We start from the raw sequence: 21,106 nt of genomic DNA, 5'->3' as shown, positions 1-21,106 counted from the left end.
GATACGGGTGGCGGCGGCGGCAATGGCATTGGTGGTGGTGATGTCAGTGTTGGTGGTTGTAACGATTAGTAATTGGCCGGGTGGTAAAGTTCACTTGTGTGTGTGTGTGTGTGTGTGTGTGTGTGTGTGTGTGTGTGTGTGTGTGTAGATATGTATGTATGTATGTATGTATGTAAGTATGTATCGTTACAGTGACAGCTCTCATTTCTACAATTATCGATATCATCTTTAACATCACCACTACTATCACCACCACCACCATCACTTCTGACACCACTCCATAGTCACCACCAACGCCGCCGCCACCACCACCACCACCACCACCACCACCATAACCACCACCACCACTTACCAATGCTTTTTACTCACCGTCTGGCTTCTTGATCAAATTCTTGTTTTCAGTTTGCCACAGCGAATAAATACATTACTTTCATTGTGTATGCTTCTGTTTGTGTGAATAATAATATGTGTGAGTGTGTGCGTGCGTGCGTGCGTTTGCATGCATGTATGTATGTATGTATGTATGTATGTATGTATGCATGCATATATGTATGTATCTGTGCGTAAGTGTATATAAGCGTGCGTCTGCGAGGGAGTGTTTGAACGGTTCCTTTCATCAAAGAACATGTTCCTCACCTTTCCCAACCATCCCACGCTATCGTCGGAGGAAACAAGGAACGGGGGGTGGGAAGGGCAGGGCAGGGCAATGGCGAACTGCTAGGAAATTTTCATGCAAACTCATGCTACATTAGTTTGTGTTCATCAACAGCCAATCGATATTTTTGCACCTCTATTTTTTTTTTTACGAAATATTATTGATGTTGATGTTGCTGCTGCTGCTGTTGCTGATGATGATGATGATGATGATAACGATGGTGGTGTTGGGTGTGATGGGGAAAAGGGAAGGGGGGGGGGCCCTCCCATAGTTTCGTTTCTGTCAGTGATGATTTTTACCTTTGATTTTTTCCCGACACTGCTGCTCTCTTCTTGTTTCTTTCAACAAACACCTTAAATAGGAAAATGAGCCGAAAAGCATTCTTCAGAGTTCAAGATTTTCTTCCTTCCTTTAACAAGACTCTTCTTTTTTTTTCGTTTTCTTCCTATCGATTTTTGTCATCAAAGGGAATCTTCAAAGAACACCGAATCTGCTTGTTTGTTGAGATCTCATAAAAAGGTAGTTTCTAAAAATAAAACATACTTTTATCTAAGACTTATATTTTATTTCAGTTGTTTTTCTTTATTTTTCTTTCTTTCTGTCTTTTGACACAGCATATATTTATTTACTTCAAGTCCGATGAACGATAAACCAACGCATATGTTTTTTAACGATTTAATATAATTTTAGCATCTAACACGTTTTCGTCTTTCTTGTTTGTTGTTGTCAATGTTATCGTCATATTAAGAGTTGTATTTGTTACTGTTAGCGGTGACGTTGTTTTTCAACTTGTTATTGTTGTTCCTGCTGTTGTTAAGTTTATTATTGTTGCTGTTGTTTACATCGTCAATAACATTTTTTTAAAGTTTAAGACTCCCTAATGATAAATAAACTATATTGAGACAGTGGTACATCATCAACAAGGATTTCTATATTTGTTTCCTTTCTCGAAAACGTTTTTTTTTTTAATGAAGCAATTAAATTTCCACTTCAGTATTGAGAAAGGGTTCTCAAAAAATTAGGGAAGTTCTGATAAAGTTTTCTCATGGAAGCAGACGACTATATCACAGGCGAAGGATTTTTGATGCGAAAATACCAAAAGTTTATTTGGAAGGATCGTTGATAAGAATACATAGAAAGTTTATTTTGAAGAATTATAATACAAAAATATCTAAGAAAAACTTAGTTCTAAGAATTCTTGAGAAGAAAATATAGAAAAATTATTTCGTTGAATTGTTGATATGAAAATATAGAAAGTTTAATTCCGAAAATTATTGAAAATATCCTTATTTCATTTCTCATCTTCAGTTTCTGCAATATTTCAAAGTAACTTGAGATGTTATTTATGATATTGATTTCAAATTTTGACACAAGGCCAGCAATTTCAGGGAAGGAGCTAAATCGATTACATCAACCCTAGTGCTCAGCTAGTATTTATTTTATCAACCCCGAAAAAAAATGAAAGGCAAAGTAAACTTTGATGGAATTTGAACTCAGAACGTGAAGACGGACAAAATGCTGCTAAACATTTTACCCGACATGCTGCCGATTCTGCCAGCTCGCCGCCCTAATATGATTTATAATATTACAAATTGATTTTGCTGTCCCTTTCACTTACTTACTAATAGAATAGGAACTATCTACCTTCAGACTCCTTCATAAAACTGATAAAGTTCATTGATGCCATTATTTTAGAGACAATAAGAAACAACCGGTTACAAATTCCGTGTTTCTGGGTGACCATTGATACGAGTTCAATTTCCACACTATCCCTTACACATATATAGTGTTGAGACGAAATATTTTCGTGGAGAATGTGCTAATGAACATAATCTTTCGAAGTTGATATTCTGCAATAAATAAAACAGAATCATTTGGATGACCATCTTTTATCTTTTCAGTCGTTTTGAGTGCAGCCATGCTGGGGTACCGCCCTCAAGGATTTTAGTCGAATGAATCGACCCCAGGACTTTCTTTAAAAGCCTAGTACTTATTCTATCAGTATCTTTTGTCGAACGTCTCAGTTACGGGGACGTAAACACAGCAACCCAGGTTGTCAAGTTGTGGTGGAGGACAAACACAGGCACAATGACACACACACATAGATATATATGCATATATATATACACACACACACACATATGTAGATATCTACATACGACGGGCTACTCTCAGTTTCCGTCTACCAAATCCACTCACAAGGTTTTGGTCGGCCCCAGGCTATAGATGAAGACAATTGCCCAAGGTGTCACGCAGTGCTACTGAACCTTGAACAATGTGGTTGGGAAGCAAACTTCTTACCACACAGCCATACCTGCGCCTATCTACATTAAAAAATAACCCATTTATCTCAAATACATTTTCCCATGAATTTATTCTTGCTTATTCTCAGGTCACGCTTCATCGAACCGGCCTGTGACCAAAGACTTTTGCCGATGTAGTGTATCAAGGAGTATATTTTACTTGTGTACTTTATAGAGAGATTTGAAAAAGCTTTGTGTGGACCGTATAGAAACTCCTTCGTTGAGTGGAATGAAATGAAATGATACTTGGGGAAAATGCACGCAGTGCCCCAACATGGCCACAACCAACTGTTTGTAACAGATAAAAGGGTAATGGAGTCAGCTCAGAATTACAATAATCTTATTATTCGTTAATATATCAAATTAGAAGTTTTACTGGGAAAGTAATTACCTGAGGACCTTTATTGGTTAAGGGTAGTACTGTCGAATGAGATAATCTCAGACTATTACTAGTACTTTGTAGAGTCTTTCGAAACATGGAAAATGAACATGTGATGTAAACTTTAAACGTAGAAGGGCAAATTTTAACTTTAAACGTAGATGGGCAAATTTTAATGACTCAAAGGCCTTTACTCCAACAAAGTATTCTTTCGGTGTTCTCACTAATATGAAATAGTGATTCCTAAAACATCTACACAGAGGGAAGGCGTTCATATTTGCCTCCTGTACTCTTGGGTGGTGCATAAGTTTATCGATATCAGAAAAATGGAAAACAAAGTAGACATCGGGAGGTGAAGCAGAACTAAGTGTTCAACAGCAGCATAGTCAAGATGATATGTTTTCTTCTCTTACACTTGTTTTTTGCACACATCTACAAAGTGACTTTCTAAAATGAAATTCAATTATGCAGCTGAGGAGTACATTTTCATTGTACATTCTATGTAGTGTTCTCACTACATGAATAAATGGACCTTGTACGAAACGTACGTACTGCTATAACCTTTTTAATTTTTTGTTGCTTTTCTTCAAATATATATATATATATATATATATATATATATATATATATATATATATATGTATGTATGTATGTATGTATGTATGTATCCACGCACATAGATATACGCACATAACATTCCTCCGCTTCAAATATGATATATATATATATATATATATATATATATGAGAGAGAGAGAGAGACGAAGATAGATAGATAGATAGATAGATTATTGGACTTCACCGTTGTTTCGACGAACGAAGTTTCGGCAGGACACAGTCTCTCAGTGTTCTCAGTTAATGTTTTGCCAAGTCGTCTCTTGTAGGAATACAGACCCTGTTGCAGACCTTGAAGTGTTGGTCACCGTCATTAGGGAGTACATTGAACCTGGCTCTACGCTGGGCTCTTTTCTCTCTCAGGTTGTTAATTCTGGCTGCCTTAAAGTTGGAAATGGCTTGGTAGCACTAGCGTCTATACTGGGCTCTATTTAGCGCTACCAATTTCCATGTCTTCAGATTTATCTTGTAGGTTTTCAAGCAGGTCTTTAGAGTGTTCTTTTAATGAAACAATGGGTGGCCTTGGTAGTGTGTGTGTGTGTGTGTGTGTGTGTGTGTGTGTGTGTGTGTGTGTGTGTAAGTGTGTGTGTGTGTGTGTGTGTGTGTGTGTGTGCACATATATAAATATACGTATGTGTGTGTGTGCACATATATAAATATACGTATGTGTGTGTGTGCACATATATAAATATACGTATGTGTGTGTGTGCACATATATAAATATACGTATGTGTTACATGACAGCGGAGGCATGTGGCTTCGTGATTAGAGTGTTGGATTCCTGGTCGTAAGATTGTGGTTTCGATTCTTTCACCGGGTGAAGCGTTGTGTTCTTGAACAATACACTTCATTTCACGTTGCTCTAGTCTGCTCAGCTGGCACAAGTGAGTAATCCTGCAACGGACTGGGGCCTCGTCCTGACGCCACGGAAATCGGGAAAACCGACCCTCTGAGTTAGTACGACTTCATTTTTTTGTTTTACATACATATGTATTAAATATATGTGCATGCTGTGTCTGTACGTATGTATGTATATATATGTATATACATACGCATATGCATTACTTATATATCTTTACATGCATATACGCAAACATACATGTAGACGTACGAGATACATATACACACATATTTAACAGAGATAGACATAGTCAGACAAATGGATGGACTGATGGAGTGAAAGATAGGCAGACAGACAGATAGGGCGAGAGAAATAGACAGATAGACAGACTGACTGATAGAAAGACAGACAGACAAATAGACAGACAGGTACATAGAATGATAGATAGATAGATAGATAGATAGATAGATAGATAGATAAATAGGTAGGTAGATAGATAGATAAATAGGTAGGTAGATAGATAGATAAATAGGTAGGTAGATAGATAGATAGATAGGTAGGTAGATAGATAGATAAATAGATAGATAAATAGATAGATAGATAGAAATGCATATAGATAGACTGATAGATAGATTGATAGATAGAAATGCATATAGATAGACTGATATATATATATATAGATACATTTCTTTTATTAGCCACACAGGGCTCAACGAAGATGGGACAAATACAATGTAGAGCTTTTCTTTTTGGGAGGGGGAAGGAAGGAAAAAAAAATTGGTGGTGTCGATCAAAAGGGATCGTAGGAAGGGAAAAAGGGGCAGTTCGATCAAAAGGGATCGAAAAAAAAAGAAAAGGAAAGGCCGATCAATAGGGATCGTGTATCACACAGTAATGTTCTCGTGTAAAAAGAGGGGAGGACAGTTTAGGTTTAGCCGTGGAAGGAAAAGCCCACGGAAAAGACCACGGTAACCTTGGTCAATATTCTCATTGAAGAAACTATAACAGTAAGTGACTCTCTTTTGCCTTTTTGTTTTTTTTTTTTTTTCTTGTTCATAGGGTTATGCTCAAGATGGCTCCGTCGTTCACACGTGCCATCCTTGCTACATTCACCCATCTTTTTTTGAAGCATTCACTAGACAAGACTTCCTTTTCTACTCTCAACTTCCTCTTCAGGTGATACTTGAAGAAGTTGATGAGAGATTGCCCAGAGAGGAAAGTCTTTGTCTCTAGACCTTTCAGACGCGTCCACCATACACATTCTTTCGCCATAGCCACCAGTACGATGAAAATAGCTCTTCCTTCCCGTTTAAAGGAAGGAGGCGCGACAATATTCACGATAGACTCGGCTGATAGACCGACTCGTCCCACACGCGATAGGCGAAGAGATGCATATAGATAGATAGATAGATAGATAGATAGGTACACAAATAGACAAACATAGATAAATAAACAGTGGTGAACATTGATAAAAAAAAACAACACTGATCCTTCTATACCTATTTTCAACATATATATTATTTTTATTATCAGGTTTTTTTTATCTTCTGTTTAATAAATTCTTTTTCTATTCTCTAAACTATGACATCTGATCAAGTATCAGGTGTGTTCACCTCAATGCAGTGCTAAGTCCTTGACAGGATAGAATCTTTGTCTATGTCAGTTCGATCTCATTCACAAACAGATCAAGTGAAAAACTTCGACTGACATTAAGAATGGATCTTCTTTCTTTTGTCCTTAACTACATGTCAATTAGGCTAAACAAATATTGCACTAACTAGCGACTACTTAATAATAAACGCAATTACACTAATCATTTATGCCCGGATCAGTACGTGTAAATATGTGTTTATGTGGACAAATGTCCACACGAACACATATTCCACATATACATTCATATTCTTTTACTTATTTTATTTATTTTAGTTATTCTACTGCGACCACGCTGGGGCACAACTTTTAGTCGAACAAATTGACCCCAGGACTTATTCTCTGTAAGCCTTGGACTTATTCTATTCTCCATCACCGAACTGCTATATTACGGGTACGAAAATACACCAATATCGGCCGTCAAGCGATGGTGGTGGTGGTGGTGGTGGTTGTGGTGCAAACACTGACACACAAATACACACACTCACATACACATACACACACACAGACACACACACACACACACAAAAGGGCTTCTTTCAGTTTCCGTCTACCAAATCCATTCACAAGGCTTTGATCGGCCCGAGGATATAGTAGAAGACACTTGCCCAAGGTGCCACGCAGTGGGACTGAATGCGGAACCATGTGGTTGGGAAGCAAGCTTCTTAGCACACAGTCACTCCTGCGCATATATATATATATATATATATATATATATATGCATGTAGGTACGTATACATTTATATATGTATGTATACATGCATGTATATATACATATGCATATACACATACATATATATATATACTAGACATACATATACACACATACGCATAAAGTCTGTCATACCGGCCATGATGAAATACCACAAGGTGTAGAAAATACGTATTCGCCTTTATATATTTAATCCTTTATATTGAACACTCAATATTTCATGTATTCAATAAGACATATTCCATATATTCAATAAGACATTCAATACTTTATTTCATTGTACCATCCATTTTTATTTTATATTATATATTGTATATTATATTATATATTGTATATTCCATATTCCATATTCTATATCCCACATTGGTTTTGCAGGAATATAAATAAAACATAAAAAACAGACAATGTTGAACTCTTTTAAACAAAATAATATATATATAAGCAATGTTAAATCTCTGAACGAGGTATTAACAGTAACTGCACGATAAAGTGAAGTATATTTGCCACTTAAATGTGGCTGACCCCGAGGGGTGGATGTTACTGTTGCTTTTAGCCCCAGGAGGACATCTCCTCCAGCTGGCTATCGACACACTATATATATATATATATATATATATATATATATATATATATATATATATATATATAGGGAAAAACAGGAAAAATCTTGAAATTAAGGCCACTGGTGTCATTAGTGGGCGTATGTGTGTGTGTGTGTTTGCGTTTTCGTGTGTTTACAAGCGTGTATGATGTAGACACAGTGTATGCTTGTTTATATAAGAGAGAGTGTGTTGTTCTAAGCTTATGTATTTGTGTACGATTGGGAAAGAGAGACGAGGAAAGTCTTGTGCGTTTGTGTGTAGGTGTGTATGTCCTCGCATCATTATGTGTGTGTGTGTGTGTGTAAGTGTGTATGTGCACGCTAGTATGCGTGTTTGTAAGTGAGTATCTGTGCGCGCCAGTTTGTGTGTGCGCGAACGTACATCTGCTTGCATGTTTAAATATATATATGTGTGTGTGTGTGTATGTATATATATACATATACATATATATATATATATATATATATATATGTGTGTGTGTGTGTGTGTGTGTGTGTATGTATATATATATACATATATATATATATATATACATATATATATATATATATATATATATATATATATATATATATATATATATATATATATATATATATATATAAATGTTAGAGGTAATACTTGATAATTGTAAGCACCAGTGTATGCCAGCTCGTGGTTGAGGTGAATGAATAAATTGTAAATGCAATTACAATTTAGATATATATATATATAATCAATTTTTTTTTCTCCATGTTTTTCTCCTTGTCTCCGTATTCTTTCTGTTGAAGAGCGTAGCTCGAAACGTCAAAGACCTTCCGTATTCCCGAGCGTCATACTAATATATCCTTTTGTTATTTACACCACCTGTCCTCGTCTGTTGTTATTATTTGTATATTCTCCCACATATATATATATATATATATATATATATATATATATATATATATATATATATATATATATATATATATATATATATAGATAGGCACATGCACACAGACACACACACAGACACACACACACAGACACACACACACACACACACACACACACACACACACACGCACACACACACACGTCTGTATGTTCTAGATTCAGTGACAGAATAAGCATGGATATGTGTGTATGCTTGTCTGGGCATATGTGTGTGTGAGTGTGTGTGTGAGTGCGTGTGTGTGAGTGTGTGTGTATGTATGTGTGTATAAGAAGCAGAATGAAGAAGACTGGCGGTCAGAGAGACTGTGACTGTGTGTATTGAGTGTGTGTATATATAAGTGTGTGTGTGTAATAAATTGGTCGGGTAAAATAAATAACGATGTCGGTGTAAATAGATATTTAAAAGGAAGCAGCCAGGTGACAACGATACCTGGGATACTAAAACCATTAGGATGTATACACAATAAAGTAGATATTGATTGTAGTAACCATTTATTTGTTGGAAAGACACGGGTTGACAAGATTGGTGACGTCAGTGTCGGGCGACGGTGGCAGCACGAGTTAGATTGGAGTAGAGTCTAGAAATAATATTAAGAATAAACGGTAAAAACCTGTTTTAAAAAGTGAAGCGAAAAATTTTTTATGTTTTTCACCACAATGGAGGGTAACTGGACACTGGCCATTGCTTACAGTTGTGAGCTGTTCTTATTTTGTAGAAGCTATGTATGTATGTTAAGGTGGACACGACCATTTCAGAGTTGAGTGTCTTGTATTGGTGACAATATAAGAATTGCTGACCATTTCTGCATGGCCGTCTACTCGTGACCGAGGAAGACCATTGCTGACCTTCAGGAACATTGTGCGCTCTAAGGACTTACTTATATTTTGCATTTGCGGTTCCGTTGGTGGTTAATGAACCCTGCTCTTGACAAGCATACACAACTGCAAACATTTCAAACCAAGCTTTCCCCATTCACCACACCAGCAGTGCGCTTTCGAGCAGCACGCTTAAGTTCTTCATGCAGAATACGTGCTCTCTCAAAGGTACCGACCCCCTCCTTAACCTGCTTCCTCCATTTGTGGAGATGACTCTCTCAATCAGTCTCCTGCATATCACAGGCCTTTAAGGAAAATTGACACAGTCCTTAAATCGCAGCCTTGGTTTCTGCTTAGGGATCCTGCTACCCTTCATTCTAATAAGGTGTCCAGTCCATCGTAACCGGTGCTTGTGCACCATCACCTCAATACTCAAGATATCAGCTGTCCTCAGGACCTGTGTGTCTGGAGTTTTTAAGGTCCAGCCAACATTCAGAATGTCTGAGACATCTCTGATGAAAGGGTTCAAAGGACCCTTACATGATGTTTGTAAGGGTCCACGTTTCACATGAGCAAAGGAGCTATGTCAGTATACATGCACGGTACATAACAATTTTTGTTTGCTTTGTAATGCCATGCTGGGACCAGACACGAGACTGAAGAGACCAGAAGGAATCAGTTGCTTTCTGCAGCCTGAAAGATATTTCATCATCCAGGGAGCAAGAACGGCTGAGTGTGCTGCCCAGGTAAACAAACTTGTCTACCACTTTCAGAATTGTTCCTTCAACCAAGATAGCTGGTTCCACATATGGATTTCCTGGTGAAGGCGTAACATTACAACAGTCTTGTCCAGGCTAATGCTGAGTCCAAATGCCTTGCAAGAAGCAGAAATACGTTTCATAAGTATTTGCATGTCATCCACTGTATGAGTGACTAAGTCACAGTCACCTGCATAAAGGAGGTCACGAATAAAAGACTGGAAAATTTGAATTGACAGCAAATCGGCGCAGATTAAAGAGGTGGCCAGAAGATCGATACATGACATATATTCCCAGAGAGCTAACCTTAGCAAAAGCATGAGTAAAAGTACAAAGAAAAGAGAGTTGGGGCAAGGATTTCACCCTCTTTGACACCATTCTCTACAGGAATGGGTCTCGCCATGCCACCACCAACATTAACCCAAGCCTCCGTCCTATCATGAAATGATTTACTTATAGATACAAAGTGATCCGGACATCCAAATTTGCCAAGTATTTTCCATAGAAAGGCCTTATTTACAGTATCAAAGGCCTTTGTTAAATCAATGAATACCTGGACAAGATCATAGCACTCCTCCTGCATCTGTCTTGCGTGAAGATCATATCCCTCTACCAGATCGGAAGCCACACTGAGATTCAGATAGGACATCATTTACGAGACACCCATTCATGCGAGTAGAAGAATATTTGCCAGAACCTTGATAGCAGCTGATAGTAGAGCATAGTCCTTAGGCATTGCAGATGCCCTTATAAGTTCATGAAGGGACTGTATGATGTAATCACCACCAAATCGCAAGACCTCAACACAAATTCCATCCTTTCCATGTGCCCTACCAATATTCAATTTACTTATTGATGTCATTATCTTATCTATTGAGGGCGTGGAATTTAAGGAGCAATGATAGGTCCTTGTTACAAAGTATCAATCACTGTTTCATCCACAACTGACTCATGGATTAGGAGTTCAGAGAAGTGTTCAATCCAGCGACCTGTGATTTCTGTTGATTTAGTAAATAGAGGAGAAGACTTCTCAGAAAGCAAAGGAACTGACGCGGAGCTCTTAGGCCCATAAACTTGCTTCATGAGATGGTAAAGCTTCTTGCTGTCATTTGCATCAGCAGTAGCCTGAACATCACGAGCAAGATACTCCCACCAAGAGTCCTGCATCTTTCTGAGAGATCGCTGCAATAGTGATTTTACACTGCTATAGTGGGCAAGTGCTAGATTTCGCTGCACAGCTGAAAGTCCTCTGTGCAGCAATACATTGTAGGCATGGCGCTTTACAGCCAATAGTCGCTGAAATTCAGCATCATTTTCATCAAACCAGTCTCTGTGTCTGGCAGTAGCATATCCCAGTGTTTCAGCGGCACAATGAAGAACCTGGTTCGAAAATAATCCCATGCTGCAGTATTTTCAATGCAAGACAAGCGAGTCTGAAGCTCTTTCTTCAACACAGCATCATATATCTTGTGGACGTTCAGACGCCGAGGAATGCCGATTGGCCCTCTTCTCTCTTTCACTCTAACCATCATCCGGAACTTTCATGGATCGGAATGCTGGAATATGTATATATATATATATATATATATATATATATATATATGTATGTATGTATGTATGTATGTATGTATGTATCTCCTTCATTGGAATTTCAACATTAACAACAGGGTATTTTTGTTTGTTTGTATGTATACATATGTGCAGATTTGAATGTTTTGCTTTATGTATGTATTCTCATGTATATAGTTACATATCTAGACATGCTCACATATATCTAAATGATAAACTTCTGGAAAGTTTTACAAATTTTTACAGTTCCGGCGATGAATTGGATCTGTAGTCTTCAAATTACCTTTCTCCTTTCTGATTTTGAGAAGCCTAATTTCTCAAAATTGCTGTTTACCTGAATATGGTGGTTTCTATGTTATGTTGTAATCTATGAGGACATCAATAAAACTCTACCGAAAGAGCTGTCGTAAGTTTTAAACACTATTTGTCTTCTCTTTTTATACCTACGTCACTCCAGGAATCAGCCCAGAGTCGGATCTATGGTTTAAATTAAATTTGAAACTTACATATCTGAAGCCGTTTGGCACAGATTGACCTTGAAGTCTGCTTTGCATGGGCACTAAGTTTCAACGTTCTAGCTCACTCCCGTTGTTTACAGCAGTGCTTGGAAGGAAGGTGTGTTGCGTGTGATCGTCGCAATGACCATGGCGATACCTGCTCAGAGGCTAACGCAAAGTTGCAGAAAGTGTATGGAGAGGAAGGCATGAGCCGCACACAAGTGTAGATATTGGCGAACGTTCAGGGAGACCCGCAACCAGGTGTGCGTGCAGCTGTGAGGGGAAATCGTCGAACCACCATCCGTGGGTTATCAGAGGATGTGCAGATTAATTACGGTTCAGTTCAGACCATTATTACTGAAGATTTGGGTACGTGAGGCGTGTCTGCCAAGTTTGAGGCAAAACTACTTTCAGCTGACCATAAAGACACTCGGGTTTCAGTTGCAAAAGATTTCTTTGATTGCGTCGAGAACGATGAAAACTTTTTGAAAACATTGCTAGGTCTCTGAGCAGGTATCGCCAAGCTTTTGGCAAAATTTGATGCAGATTCCCTGCTCAACTTTCTCTGTTATTGTCAATGCGACGATCACAGCCGGATTACTACCTCCCACTTTGAAGAGTATGCGTTTTCAATCCAGGAACAAGAAATATCAACCAAGTACCTGATTCACAAAAGAGAAGCAGGAAAAGCAGTAAAATGTGATAACCGATGCAGACTTTGTGGAGTTCACATTGAAGATATCACCCACATCATAATCAGTTGTCCGAAAATGTCATCACGGTATTATCTACCGATGAGACATAATGTTATAACTAGGACTCTCTATAATGAAATCCGTCAGAACGATAATCCCGAGGACAAAGAAATATGTACCCACAATATGGTAGAAGCTATAGCCACTCATAATGAAAAAAAGTACACGGGTATAATGTACCAGTGAAGACCTCAATAAAATGTAAGCACAACAGACCTGATATAATGATTTCGGAGAAGAGAAACTGTGTACAGTTGTAGAAATTAGCTGCCCAGCGGATGTTAACATAAAGCTGAAGATAAATGAAAAAGAAAACACCTACGCTGGACTATTGAGAAATCTGCAGTTACTCTATCCAGATTACAAGTTCAGGTTTATACCTGTAATTGGAGGGGGGGGGGCTGGGATACGTAACACACTGCCTAAATACCAATCTTGAGAAATTAGGCTTCTCAAAATAAGAAAGGAGAAAGCTAATTTGAAGACTACAGATCCAGTTCATCACTGGAACTGTAAAAATGTGTAAAACTTTCCAGAAGTGTCATATAAATATATATGAGCATGTCTAGATATGTAACTATATGCATGAGAATACATACATAAAACATTCAAATCTGCACATACATACATACCCTGTTGTTGATGTTGAAATTCCAATGAAGCCTTGGATCTAGGTTAGAAACCGGTTCTATCTCTATTGACCAGAAATCTTGAATTAAACTAAATAATGACATACATACATACATACATACATACATACATACATTACGTTGTGGAAATCAGTCGCACTCTCGACACGAATGTGGTTAAGAAAATACAAAAGGAAGAGATTTATAGACCAGTGATAAGGAGTCTGAAAATCCAGTACTCAAGATACACTTTCAGTTTCATACCTATTACTATTGGAGCAACAGGATACATACCAACCTATTTGGAGCAAATATGGATGAACTCGGGATCTTGGGGAGAGAATGCAAGCCCTTAATTCATATGCTACAAATGATCGCGATATCTGGAACTATAGAAATCTGCAAGACTTTCTTAAGATTTAAAAGATGGTGGTTAAAACAACATGCTTTCCTTCGCAACCTTGTTACCAAGCAGGCGGCTGGTTAAAAATTATTCTAAATTTAAAAGTGAAAGAGAACATACATACATACATGCGCTCGCGCGTGTGTGCACATGTGTGTGTGTGCTTGTATATGTGTGTGTGCTTGTATATGTGTGTGTGCTTGTATATGTGTGTGTGCTTGTATATGTGTGTGTGCTTGTATATGTGTGTGTGTGCTTGTATGTGTGTGCGCGCGCGCTTGTGTTTGTCTCTCACACCTTGACAACTAGTGCTGGTTAGTTTTCGTCTCCGTAATCTAGCGATTCGGCAAAGAAACCGATAGAGTAAGTACCCAACTACAAACACTGAAGTTTATCTAATCGACTAAACCTTCAAAGCACTGCCCTAGCTTTGCACTGAAGGCTCAATCAGCTGAAACAACGAGAGACTAAATCTGTATTTTATTAATATTCATTATATCTAAATTCATATATACTTGTTCGGCTGAGCTGTATTTCGTTGCTTCAGTTTACAAGCTCGTTTAGACGGCAAGTTAATGTAGAGAAAGCAAAAGAAAAGAAAACACGAACTCTATATCGGTGATTGTTTGCGACTCTGAATGAGGAGATATAATTAAAAGAAATTACCAATAATTCTCGGAATTAATATTCTATTCGAAAAAGCCAACAAATTTTCCTTTCAATGGCAAGGGACATCGATGGACTTGTGTTTCTGACTTAATGGGCGTCATTGTCATAACTTATTGTCCTTATCTCCTCCGAATCAACTGTAGACATTTGACAACCATCGAAAGCGATCACGAAATAAAAACAAGCAGAACAACAAATACAGCCACCACAACAATTGTAGAATTAGTTTCTATTTGGAGAGATAGATTTTTCTCAGTAAGCGATAAATTATATATAGCTTTAATATATATACATATATATAAAGGGTGTGTTTCGGGGTCGAAACCAAGATATATAATTAACGGGTGTTTATTTGTTACCATGAATGTGCAGTTAAAACCAATGGAGAAAGGAAAACAAGTAGCAACAATATTGATTTCAAATTTTGGTACAAAGCCATCAGTTTCGGGGAAGGGGGTTAGTCGATTACATCGAACCCAGCTTTCAGCTGGTACTTTTTTTTTTATCGATCTCGAAAGTATAAAAGGCAAAGTCGACCTCGGCGGAATTTGAAACCAAAACTTGAAGACGGACGAAATGCCGCTAAGCATTTCACTTGGCGTGCTAACGATTCTGTCTGCTCGCCGTCTTAAGTTATAGCAACAATATTGACAACAACAAGAATCACATGAAGCTTAACAACTCTAGAAACAAATACAGTAACAGGAACCGCACCATTCGAAGCGTAAATGACAGAGATAGAACAATAGATATTAGGATGATCTAAAAGAGAGAATTAGGCCTCAATGCCATCGACTAGAAGAATATATATAGGAGTCAAGAACTAGAGTAGATAAGAATTTTGAAAGCTGTATCGCATCTGAGAGTAAAACTCTCGGAGCCATTTGGGTGGCGTCTTTGATGTCAAATATTTGAGAATACAGAGATAAATATCATGCACTAAACTAAAAGTGATGGAAGACCATCTTCCTACATTTGGTAAAACAACGAGCAATACAGCTACAATATATTCTCCTATCACAATTATGGAACGAATGTATGAGTTTTTTTTTTATCAAAACATTGCCGAAAACTTGTGAGAGGGCGGATATTTTCAACCCAGGTGGTCCAACTGATATCAATAGCCCTGGCTACTTTCTCGTTATCTTATCCAGTCGAAATAGAAAATTTGAACTCAACAACTCACGCTGACGAGATAATCCTTTATTACATAATATAAATATTGGTTTCAAATTTTAGCACACGACCAGCAATTATTTCGGTAGAGGAGATAAGTCGATTACATCAACCTCAGTGTTCAACTGGCACTAATTTTTATCGAAAAGGATGAAAAACAAAGTCGTCCTCGACAGAAATTGAATTTTGAATGTAAAGACGGACGAAATGCCGCTAAGCATTTTGTCTGGCGTGCTAGCGATTCTGCCAGCTCGCCGCCTTACGTAATATAAATATTACATATCAAATGATAGGTAATACAAAGCTGGTCGCTGATAATTGTATCTGTCCGTAAATCTTATTTTCAGGAAGGTGATAGCGTACAATGTTTTCAGTCAATGACCCGACATCTTTTCCATTCGACCAGCTGTGGTCCTATACAACGTATTTCTTCAATAAAAACCTTATAATTTCTAGACACTAGAACACTTTGGCTTTCTTTAATCTAGCTGTTTATTTTAATTTATTTCACAGTGTCAACAAATGTTTCTTATATGTGATATTAACTTACCTATGTAAGATGGTCACCTAGCAGAACCGTTAGTATCCCGGAGAAAATGCTTAGTAGCTTATCTTCATGTTCTGAGTTCAAAATTCGGCCGATGTCAATTTTTCTTTTTATCCTTTCGGTATCGATGATATAAGTACCAGTTGAGTACTGGAGTCGGTGTAATCGACTTACCCTTTGCCTGAAATTGCTGGTCTTGTGTCAAAATCTGAAACCAATATTAACTTTCCTATATAGTTTACCATTTTCTTTAGTTTTTCTTTTTCTTGATAGTATATTTCGTTGCTGCCAGTATGTATCTAATATAAAGACCCAGCGTTTCACAAAAGAATACCATTTTCATCAAAAATTTAAGCAATTGGTCTACTTGCTTCCAACACTTCTCTGATCTCTAACAAAGTTCCAGATCAGAAATAGTTTTACTGTGAACTTGGAGGATAAACCAGTTTTAGTCCCAGAAAGCAACGCCCTCCCCTAACAAATAAACAACAACTTAACTAGAGGCTAATCCAAATAAATCCGTCCTAAAATCTTCGACAGCAGATCTTCTGTCTGGCTTTTTTTTTTCCTTCTTTTTATATTAGAAGAACGGCAAACCAAATAAACATAATGATTTCTATAAAACAAACCCAAAAATATATTCTAAAGGAAACTACTGCTCTAAAAGAAAAATCAAATAGCGATTAGTCACGTTCGTATGTAGTAAACTAGCGCTATGTCTCCGGTGACGTGGCTAGCTGTTCGCTCGAGTTGTTGTATATCCCCACCAGCACACACAATCATTTTCTGTTCAGTCAAAGTTTTCAAACTGGTAGAGAAGGACCTGATTTTCTGGCTGCCCAGAGATTTCCCATGTTTGATTGCAATAAAGATGTTCATTATTTAGGTTTATATTTTACTGTCAACACCACAGTGTCTTTATAATGATGCCAATACTACAATGTCTATATGTCAGTGTTGATAATCACAGTGGCAATGTGTTAAAGTCAATATAGCAGTGTTAATGTGTTAGTACTTATAGCATAGTGTTAGTATTACCAATGGTAGTTTGTTTATATGCTACCTCCAACATTACCATATCTGTATATAGAACAGTATCTATATGTTGCTGCCAATATTACAATGGCTAAGGCAGCGAGCTGGCAGAATCGTTAACACGCCGGGAAAAATTCGTATCGGCGTTTTGTCCGTCTTCATGTTCTGAGTTCAAATCCCGCCGAGGTCGACTTTGCCTTTCATCCTTGCAGGATCTATAATATGAGTACCTGTTGGACACCGGGATCGATGTAATCGACTTGAAACCAATATTACAATGGCTAAGGCAGCGAGTTGGCAGAATCGTTGATAGGTCGGACAAAATACTTAGCAACATTTCATCCTTCTTTTCGTTCAGAGCTCAAACTCTGTCGAGGTCGACTTTACTTTTCATCTTTTCGGGGTCGATAAAAGAAGTACCAGTTGAGCACTTGGGTTGATGTAAGCGACTATCCCCATTCCTCCAAATTTCAAACCTTGTACCTATATATTAGTGCTAATAGCATTATGTCTATATTAATGCCAATGCCAAAAGTGTTTTTGTATTAGTCACTATATCAAAGTGACTTTACATTAGAGTTAATAACACAGTACTATATCGATACGTTTGTGCCAACATCACAGTATTAATATATTAGTTTCAAATTTTGGACAATGCCGGTAGTTTTGGAAGAGGGGCCAAGTCGGTTAAATCGATCCCAATGCTCAACTGGTACATTGTCAACCTCGGTGGAATTTGAACTCAGAACGTAGAGACGGACGAAATGTAGCTAAGCACCTTTCTCGGCGTGCTAACGATTCTGCCAGCTCGCTGCCTTTACAGTATTAATATATTAGTGTGAATACCACAATATCGATATGCTGTTGCCAGCCGTTAATATGATGACTCTCTAATCCAAAAGTATCTATGCAATAGTGCTTATCTCGTCACTGTCTGTATGCTGTTGCCCTTATCATAGTTTTCATACCATAGTACTAATAACAGAATGTCTATATCTTAGTTAAACTATTATTGGATCTGTATGCTATTGCAATTATCACAGTGTTAGTATGTTGGTATTAAAATCCCTGCATCCCTATGTAAGAACTAATATCTAATTCTTCATACGTTCATGTTTCTATCTTAGTGTCCTTTCGTTAGCACTAACACTACACAGTCTATCTATGATTGCCTGACTCAGAGTATATGCTCATGAGTATATGTTCATTATCACACTGTGTTAATACCTATCATTTTGTATGTTATTTTATTGTTTGTGTTAGTGCTAAAACGCCTGTACCTCTAAGTTAGCGGTAATATCATATTGTCTATTTGTTAACACAGTTCCTAATAATATTTACTTATAAAAATATTATAATAGCAATCCAGTAGAATAACCTAGAAATAAAAGGGGCTCATAGGCAAAAAATGGTTGAGAAACACTGCTTTTGTTCAATCTGTTTTTTGTTAGTGTGCAGATAATTTGTCGGCAGACAATTCGCCGATTGGACAATTGGCTGATTGGACAATAAGTTGACATGCGGAAGTGTTGATCATGGAGTTCATCAAAACGGAATGAGGAGGCAGAAAACTTCCATACAAAGGGTACGCCTATATTATTGATAGAACCGACAAATTGTCCAATCGGTCAATTGTCCTGTCTGTAAGTTGTCTGTCGGCCAACTGTCTGTCGACGAATTGTCTGTCTACCGTTTCTGTTAGTGTCAATATCACAGTGTCACTGTGTTAATATCAATCGAGGGGCAGCACAGGAAGAAGCGAGGTGCAGGAATGAAGGGAGCATAGAATTTCATTTTGGTGTCATGCCTAATTAATAAAGTGGAGATCGTCAGGAGTGTTTTTGTTTCACCTACGGATGCTAGGACTCTTGTTACTTCTCTACATGGCAATATCACACTGTCTATTCGTTAATTTCAGTATCACAATTCCTAGTTATTACTGCTAATATTCCTGTTCATTAAGGCAGCGAAATGGCAAAATCGGTAGCACGCCGGGCATATTGCTTGGCGGCATTTTGTTCGCCTTTACGCTCTGAGTTCAAGTTCTGCTAAGGTCACTATGTCCTTCATCTTTCGGGATCGATAAAATAAGTACAAATTGATCACTGGGGTCGATGTAATCGACTTACCCACTCCACCGAACTTGCTGGCCTTGTGCCAAAATTTGAAATCAATATTCCTGTTAATCAATATTAGTACTGATATCAAAGTATAGATTAATGTAATAGTGCCAATAACTCATAAATTCCACCTATTCTTCAACCTCATCCCCATTTCACCAGCACTACCCCACCCTGCTGTACTCACCATGCTCACCCCATCGTCTTCGTAGCCACCACCCCGACACCCACACTAACCCTCGTTTCTTTCACATCACCTTTACAGACACAATCTTCCACCTTACCCTGTTCCATATAGTCATTCAGCACCTGCACCCACACGGCCCCCCAAACCTAGCACGAAATCAGCTGTGCTCTCCGCCTCTTCAACCTCCTTTTTCTCCTCCGGCTCCTCCCGCCTAATTTTTACTATGGATATGGATATCATCTCTCTTTACACCATAACCTTTCACGATGACGATCTCAAGGCCCTTGAACACTTCCTCGACCTATGCACCATTCTCCATCCCAATACTCCTGCTTTCCTTTATCTTGCCGAGTTCGTGCTCACATTTAATGCTTACTCCTTCGCAGGCAACATGTATAAGCTGGTCACTGAAGTGGCCATGGGAACGAGAATGGGATCCATCTGTGCCAACTTAGTCGGTTACATTGAATCCAAAATTCTCTCCCAGTTCATCGGTCTCGCTCCAAAGCAGTACGGTCGTTAAGTTGACAACTGATTCGGTGCTACCTGTCTTCTTCGTAAGAAGTTCCTTTTTCATCCACTTTTCCAGTCTACGTCTATCATTTTCGAAACTTCCCTTGCCTTTACATCTCTCTCTCCATCGAACATGCTACTCGCACCCTTCCCACATACGTTTTCAACATACTCACCGAATTCCACTCCAACCGTGACTTCTGGTCGCATCCCACCCACACCAAACGCTTCATTACTTCCAATTCTTCCGTTTCTGGCGCCTCTGCAACTCTAACCACGACCCATCCACTGCACTTTCCATATCAGGAACATCTTTTGCTGCACCTTTAATAACTTGACATATGCGCTCCAATCCCTCTGTAATCTCGCCGGCTGGTTGCTATATTCATGGATCTTTTTGTTCCCTCATCAGCAAAGAAAAAAAAAATCTCCCGAAATATGGCATATAAGCCCATTATCCTTTATTCATCTTCGATCTCATTGCTTGTTTACAACTGACGTCTCGGATACGAAACGTCGTAATAAAAATTAGTGCTGGTTATAATTTCTATAACCAGCACTAATTGAGATAACTTTAACAAGTGATGTCAAGCGCCCTACTAACACAATAGAACTTATAAAATACGTGTAATATACTCTATAGTATATTATGGTTGCATAACGAAATACCGCGTCCGTACAAGTCATTATACCCACACATCTACTCTCAGCCCACGTGTATCTTACACGTATACACCAACATATACATATATCGCCAT

Source organism: Octopus bimaculoides, chromosome 11, assembly GCF_046866305.1.
Source record: "Octopus bimaculoides isolate indiv1 chromosome 11, ASM4686630v1, whole genome shotgun sequence".
In the NCBI taxonomy this organism is placed as follows: domain Eukaryota; kingdom Metazoa; phylum Mollusca; class Cephalopoda; order Octopoda; family Octopodidae; genus Octopus; species Octopus bimaculoides.
The sequence above is the reverse complement of the archived record's forward strand: the minus strand, read 5'-3'. Positions refer to the sequence as shown.